The sequence below is a fragment of the Oncorhynchus mykiss genome, chromosome 8 (assembly GCF_057628025.1).
Source record: "Oncorhynchus mykiss isolate SJ-2025 chromosome 8, ASM5762802v1, whole genome shotgun sequence".
Classification (NCBI taxonomy): domain Eukaryota; kingdom Metazoa; phylum Chordata; class Actinopteri; order Salmoniformes; family Salmonidae; genus Oncorhynchus; species Oncorhynchus mykiss.
The window spans coordinates 71728557-71736743 of NC_143029.1; the positions used below are offsets into that span (position 1 = coordinate 71728557).

The following is an 8187-nucleotide window of genomic DNA, read 5'->3' on the forward strand; positions in this document are numbered from 1 at the left end:
ATGTATCAACCTCAGTCCCTTCATACATACAGTACATACACCCTTGTCCTGGTCTGTTCACATGCCTGTTCTGAATCATCATCCATGTTCCAGTCAGAGATGCGAGACGGAGAGGTCAGCTACTATAGCTACACATCAGATACGTTTCTCTCCAAGTTACTAGCTGGTTATTTATAGAGCGAGAACAGATATACAATGGGAAGGAGGGTTAGTGGTTAGGAGGGAGGTGGAAGGGGTGGTGGGTTTCTGATGGAACATCTGTCCCTTTGAAAGGCATCTCCTCTCCTCCTCAGTATGTTCAGAATCCACTCCAGGGGTGTACTCGCCCCAGTGGCAGCCAGAGAGCTGGCATGCTAGTCAAAACAGAGCTGGAATGGAGGAGTAAAGTGTTCACCATAAAGCCGCCCGTACAGCCATCCTTCTCAACCCTGTGTGTGTGTGTGTGTGTGTGTGTGTGTGTGTGTGTGTGTGTGTGTGTGTGTGTGTGTGTGTGTGTGTGTGTGTGTGTGTCAGAGTCAAGCACCCTGGCAGTTCACCATGACAGGACAACACTCACCTTTGTCTGCATGGGCCAACAGAGCTGCTCTTTGAGCAGGAAGAGAGGTATTTTCTGAGGTGTGAGGAGAGAAATGACACTCTCAGGCAGACCATTTCAGCCTGTCTGAGCATTGGCTACTGATGAAGTGTGGAGTTGCTCAAATAACCTTTTGCTCTATACCCGAAGAGGAAACAAGGAGTCTGGAGAAGAAACAAGGAGTCTGGAGAGGAAACAAGGAGTCTGGAGAGGAAACAAGGAGTCTGGAGAGGAAACAAGGAGTCTGGAGAGGAAACAAGGAGTCTGAATACTTCAGTACAATAGGTGGGAATATCTGTCAATTAGATGGACTCAACACAATGGAAACCTGTCATTTGTATGGAAGAGCCTCAACGTGTTTGCATGCATATAATGTTTGTTTGTGTTTTCTCAATATTGAAGAGTACCAAAATACCACTGGATTTAGTGTGCTTTGGGGTGAAAATTATATTCTGCTCTATGCAAATGCTCTCTAAAATCCCTCTACCACCCACCCCAAACCAGCATCTCTGTACTGTATTGTTATTGCTAAGAATGTTGAGTATGCCTGGTAATGTTGAAATAGTAGACATTTGATTTTACGGTCACATGTCTGTTCATTCTTTTAAATAGAACTCATAAAACAAGCATTTTAACAGAGGCCAGTCACTAGTTCCAACGGTTGCGTAATATGGGTTAGGAACAAACCTACTTCAGATAAAACAAACAGGGGGAATATAAGTTCATTCAACAAGCTGGCTATAGGCTCGCTAGTGGCCAGTCACTTTAAAGACCCACTCACCCAGTAATACAATGTTGTTATCAAACATGTTTGATTTGGCACAAGTAGCTTCTCCTTTCTCTTTGAAACCCGACTATTGTAATACGGTGCTTGAATTGCTCTAATCCTCTAGCAGATTGGGCCGATGGATGTACTGCAGAACTGGCGTTACGTGGGGTTTTAGGTCGGGGCCATGGCGTCTGCAGTCTCCTGGGGGCCCTGGGGTTATGGGCTGGCCCCTGGGTACATAGGGCCAGGGATGGCAGGGCAGGGCTGAAGGCTGGTGAGACGGGAACGGGGAGCTGACACAGGCTCTGTTTAGTCTGTCTGCGTCAGTGACGCTTCATTACACACTCATAAATTCACCAGCACTGACACCACCGGTACGACCTTCCCACACACTTACTCACGTACACGCACACACACACACACACCAACTCACAAGTACATACAAGAACGTATACAGTACATACACACAGTATACACAAACATGGACAAAATCATAACACACAAGATGACATTTTCATACTGTATCTTTATTCATATTTGTATTCGGTATTTTGCATTGCTAAGTGCAGGAGGGTCGTCAACCTTGGCTAAACGGTGTCTCTCAGATGTTCACTTCATTGTGCGTTTGTCTTGTCACATTATGTCGGGTCTATGCAGGGCCAAGGCTGGAGAGAGAGGTTGACTGGCTGAGATAGATGAAGGGTGGCGAAATCAGCAACAAGCCTGGTGTTTGATATAAATCAAGATTAATTTAATTATATATTACAAAGATTATTTACACAACAACAAGAAAATGTCAACAAGAGGAGGTATAGACCTTATAGAACATGTACTATTAATATATACATATAAGAGGTTTACTTAACAAACCCAAACTACCCAAATTCAAACATATAACCACAAGAAATGGTACATATACAATATAACTAACTACATGACTACAATATCAACAACAAAAGTGGAAATAATGACAACAGGAATGGTTATAATGACGCTAATAATACAAATAATAATAACTAGAATCGACTAATAGTATTTTTCCACATGTTCAACTGATCATTTATCAACTTAAGAAAAACCTAAATTGAAATGACTATACATATAAAAAATACAGTATATTATGGTAGTATTTGATTTCTAAATGCTTTGAGCCAACTGGCTTCTTTTTTTAAAAGTACTGTTTGATTATGTATTTATTCCTTAACTTTCTCTATTGAAAGAAAATGGGTAAGATTCATTTTCATAAATATCTAAATTCACCCACAAACTATTAATCCCCACAAATTATTAATCATCAACATAATTATTATAACTTAACATTTAGCTAATTCATGAACATTTGTGAAAAGTCGAGTAATCAAATCTCAAAAGTCTTTACAAATTGCATGGGAATATTTCTGAAATGTGGATAGTTATTCTTTCTGCTAGCTGTCGTGCATGGTGCTAGAAATAAGAAGATGATGATGTCGAGCGACAGACTAAATATACACAAGGAGAGCAGTAGTATCACATGGGATTGCATGGACTCGGAAATTATCACAAAGCCTTTGAAGAGAGTGAATGTTATGCTTTGAAATATGATACTCTAATGACAGAAAAGCTTCAGTACTTTTTCTTACTATGATCATTGCGTCGAATGAGCAAACATGAGGTACGTTCTTTAAACAATATTTAGGGCTAGCTCAAAGAGAATTCATTTAATAATCAATAGAGACTAATATTCACATGTTCTATCGAGCTAATATTCACATGTTCTATCGACCTCTATCGACCTTCTATCGACCTAGCTCCATTAGTATCTCAATAAAATGTAAAATATAAAATAGATAAAATATACCTGCACCAAATTACATTGGTACTTTATAATCACAAATACTGTACATTGACAATATTTTCAATAGACACAGAAAATAATCTATATTTACTGATGCATCTTTAAACCAACAAAAACATTTTTAAAGAGAGTATTAACATCCATTTACAATATTTTCAAATTAATGGATGCACTTACAGTACACTAAATACTTCTCACTCTCAAGCAAAGTCATGAAAGTGTATTCATATTTTTAAAGCTAAAACAATGTAATTTATAAATTAATAGCTTACTAAAAATCTATTATATTTTTTTGTAATGTTAACTATCCAAATATTATGTTGTAAGAAAAAAATGATATTATTAGCCATAAAACTAAGATACCTTTTTACTGGAATTTTTAGCTTCAGATCTTTTAAAGGTAAAGTGAAGCCAAGAACAAAACTGAGTAGAGAATCCATGTCCAAACAAGGACATGCTGTAGCTGTTGCAGGGGTGTTGAAGAAGAGGTACACCCCCCCAGTACTACATGGTTCTGGACTGCTCTGGTTCTGAGATTGACAGTGTTGGGTTAAACAGGATATGTGTATGTGTGTGCGTGTGTGTGTGAGTGAGTGAGTGAGTGAGTGAGTGAGTGAGTGAGTGAGTGAGTGAGTGAGTGTATTCCCCAGGGTGGAGTTCACTGGTCTGTAATAGCTGCCTGAGACCCAGGACCCACCATGGGGAAGGTCTGTTGCTTTTATTCCAGCCACAACCCTGGAGGTCCACAGCGCTACAGTACACCACCACCCCACCCCTCCCTGCCACACCATCACTCCATTTCAGGCACTATCCACCGGAGCAAGCTACTATGAGAGAGATATTAAGACCAGCTTTGTATTCTGGGAAATATTTGTAAGAATTGTAGGTTTACGTATATGTACATTTGTTAACATGCTGTATGTAATTTTATATATAATAATCAACAATTAATTTAGTTAATTCTGCATTACTTTTAGTATTACTTAATTGTTGAGATAACAGTGTAGTAGCTGTTGAAATATTTACTTAATTGTATAATATTTTTTTATTATACATTATGATGAAATGATGATGTTTGAGAAAGATAATAAATCAAGGGACTCAATGTGTAAAGTGACAAATAACCAAAATAATTGTACAACTATGCGAGACAAGGTGTTTTACTGCATCATGAAAACAATGTCACATAAACTACCTGGGGGGTCGCGATCAGGGTACAGAACAGAACTAGATTGTCAGAGGCAGATGAGTCATTCAGTGAAAGGACATGGTAACTATAGGTGGTCGCATACACACACCTCTTTTGAGGTGCTTCTCGGTAAGGGCTGGTCTTTGTAAAAAAAAACAGTCAATACAAGGATTCATAAGACAATAGTATTGTAATTCTTCCATGTAAGATATAACCCCTATTTAGTTTTTCCTTAAACCAATTAGGACACAAAAGAGGAAAATCACTTGAGACTTTCAATGAAACCGGTTAATAATTGGATGAAATGAAAAGGCGAGAATTTATTTTTATTTTTTATTTTTACCTTTATTTAACTAGGCAAGTCAGTTAAGAACAAAATTCTTATTTTCAATGACGGCCTAGGAACAGTGGGTTAACTGCCTGTTCAGGGGCAGAACGACAGATTTGTACCTTGTCAGCTCGGGGATTTGAACTTGCAACCTTGTTATCACAGCCATGTTATCACAGAGAGAAGCCAGTGTCATTTGTTCGTATACATCTCCAAAGCATGCCTACTGAATGTGTGTCACTTGGGTTGAAGATTTGGACAACACAATTGTATTGATGGAATGTGATCAGCTGAGGGAGTGATACTGTACATTGTTCACACAAAAGTCAACAAGGAATAATTCCGCTGATGTTTGATATCAACACTGTCACGGATTTAGAATTTCAGTCCAACCATATTGGTTCTCTCTGATGTCAGGCCAAAACTGTCAGTGGTTTAAACCTCTAAGCATAAGTGATGATATGTATTACCACAGGATTACATAGATTACATAGATCTAATGACAAACAATTCAGATGAATTTGACATCAAAAACCAATCCTTGTTGTGGAGTGCTGGAGTAGGATCTCTATCCGTCACACTGTTGGAATCAGCTCAGGCCCTGTAGCAGTAGCTGTATGGTATGAACCTATTCAGCATGTTTGAATATTGCCAAGGAGATCAGCAATCCAAATATAATCAACAGCTAAGTTTATTATAGGCAAACAGGGTGACTCTTTTAGTTGTCTTTAGAAAACTCATTCAGATTTCTGTTGACATCACTTCATTCAGATCTTTCATCAAGTCTTTCTACAGTTGATTTCGAGTGTCGACATATTTTCACAGAAGACATTAGGCATCATTGGTCTGAACAATGATGACGAAAAAGAGTCTCAGGGCTCAAATGATTTATGTCAATAGAAAATGACTATGGATCCCTGGAGGAACGTTCTACTCATCGAAATAATACAGTGAACATTAGGTACAAGGTGTAAATGCAACAATATATTCATGTAGTGAAATGCCCTGTTCTGTTCCAGGAGACCCCAGTGACCCGTAGGTCAACATCAACATGGGTTCATATGGGCCCTGTTCTGTTCCAGGAGACCCCAGTGACCCGTAGGTCAACATCAACATGGGTTCATATGGGCCCTGTTCTGTTCCAGGAGACCCCAGTGACCCGTAGGTCAACATCAACATGGGTTCAAATGGGCCCTGTTCTGTTCCAGGAGACCCCAGTGACCCGTAGGTCAACATCAACATGGGTTCATATGGGCCCTGTTCTGTTCCAGGAGACCCCAGTGACCCGTAGGTCAACATCAACATGGGTTCAAATGGGCCCTGTTCTGTTCCAGGAGACCCCAGTGACCCGTAGGTCAACATCAACATGGGTTCAAATGGGCCCTGTTCTGTTCCAGGAGACCCCAGTGACCCGTAGGTCAACATCAACATGGGTTCAAATGGGCCCTGTTCTGTTCCAGGAGACCCCAGTGACCCGTAGGTCAACATCAACATGGGTTCAAATGGGCCCTGGGTGGATGAGCGGTGGCACAATAAAGCAATTTACAACACTAGGCTGGTTTGTAAATTGGTAATAATGAAAGGTCATGACCTTCAAATAACATCCCTCACCAACATGTACCCGCCCCAAATGTAACCCGCCCTCATGCCATAAATAATAAGAACGGTGCCATCAAAATCCTGCCTCCTACCCATATCCTAAAACATCACACCTGATGACAACCATAGGATAGAACAGAGAGAAAATAAAGCAAACCCAAAAGTCCATTCCATTGCAGTGGGTCAATTCTAAATTCCACTCAAATTGTAATTATTAATCTGGTGGCATAACAAGTGGTTTATTAACCATTGTGCATGTTTATTGGGGTTTGAATTGTTTTCCATCTTTCCACCAGTCAATACGCCCACCGGGATCTCACACTCTTACTAATGGCCTCAGTTGTGCAATACACCAAAATATTTAGTGTAATAGCTGGTTACTGCACTCTAGCTAGTTATCTCCTCTGCTACGAGCTGTCAATCTGTGCCCCAAAGCTAATTTAAAGGGCCAGGATGTTTTTTTTTGTTTGCTCACACTGCAGAGCGGTAGAGCGGGACTGGCAGACTGGAACAACAAGGGAGGGGTGGGAGCACAGCAAGCACGCCATGCCCCCTTCAATCACTCCCCTGTGCCAAAACGCTGACACCAACCGATGAAGAATCCTGACAAAACATTCCCAACGAGAGACAGACACACAGAGAGAGAGAGAGAGAGACAGACAGACACAGAGAGAGAGAGAGAGAGAGACAGACACAGAGAGAGAGAGAGAGACAGGAGAGAGAGAGAGAGAGAGAGAGAGAGAGAGAGAAAGAGGTGAGAGAGATTAATTAGGCTCTCACCCACCAACAATGAACACATAATAAAACTTACTGGTGCAGCTGCTGTGCACCTCTCTCTCTCTCTCTCTCTCTCTCTCTCTCTCTCTCTCTCTCTCTCTCTCTCTCTCTCTCTCTCTCCTGTCATCACCTCCTCCATTCCACACCTCCCTCACTCTCTATAGCTTCCCTGAACGATGATCTTCCTTCACTGCACATAATGTAACAATAAAGATTGATCAAAATTCACCTCTTCCTGTTCCTGACTAACCCAATCCTCTCACACCACTTCCCTCTCTACCTAAATCAAACTTCATTGGATTATGCCTCCCACACATGTAGTAAACTTCCTTTATCTCACAAAGTGACACAGGTTTCCTTACCTGTTCAGTGACTCCTCCCCCTCCTTTGACTTAATAGAGACCCGCCTCCTCCAATCTTATTATCCTGGTGTTCCCATTTCCTTTACCCTCAAGCCGTCTCTCATGCTCCCAGTCTTTCTCCATCATCTAGCTATCCAGTCTGTCTCTGTCTGTGGTATGCTGCGTTGTGAAATTTGCACAAATCTGAGAAGTGACAGTCAGACAGAAGTGGCATGGAATAAAAGAGCCACTAACAACATTAACTCTATGACTTTGGACTAGTCTGGGACATCACTGTTCTCTGGCCTGATGGCTCTCTGCTGCCACCTGTCTGTGGAGGAATGTACTGCTAGAACACTTTCAGAGATAGAGTATTTACAGTATCAGAGTATTGAATAATACTCATGAAACTCATTACAATAGTTCTGCCTTCTTTTGCTAGCTGCATGGTTTAGCGCTACATTGACAACACTTTGAATCTGTCATGTACACTGACATGTACTGACAGTGGGGCAGCAGGTAGCCTAGTGGTTAGAGCGATGGGCTAGTAACCGAAAGGTTGCTGGAGCAAATCCCTGAACTAATAAGGTAAAAATATGTCCCTGAACAAGGCAGTTAAACTACTGTTCCCCGGTAGGCCGTCATTGTAAACAAGAATTTGTTCTTAACTGACTTGCCTTGTTAATAAATAAAAAAAATGACTGTGGAAGTATGTAGTGAGTACAACATGAACATCTGTAAACTATGTGCTTGCCACATATGCAGAACCAACTTGC

At 40.8% G+C, this 8187-nt stretch overlaps 1 long non-coding RNA gene across 1 annotated transcript; it reads right to left on the reverse strand.

Moving 5' to 3' along the window:
• Positions 1-4691: 4691 nt before the first annotated feature.
• On the reverse strand, positions 4692-7634 carry LOC149982101 (uncharacterized). The gene is made up of 2 exons (XR_016482790.1): positions 7433-7634; positions 4692-6896 (listed from the first exon to the last, which is right to left on the reverse strand). It is a non-coding gene; the product is annotated as an uncharacterized LOC149982101 (long non-coding RNA).
• Positions 7635-8187: the final 553 nt, after the last annotated feature.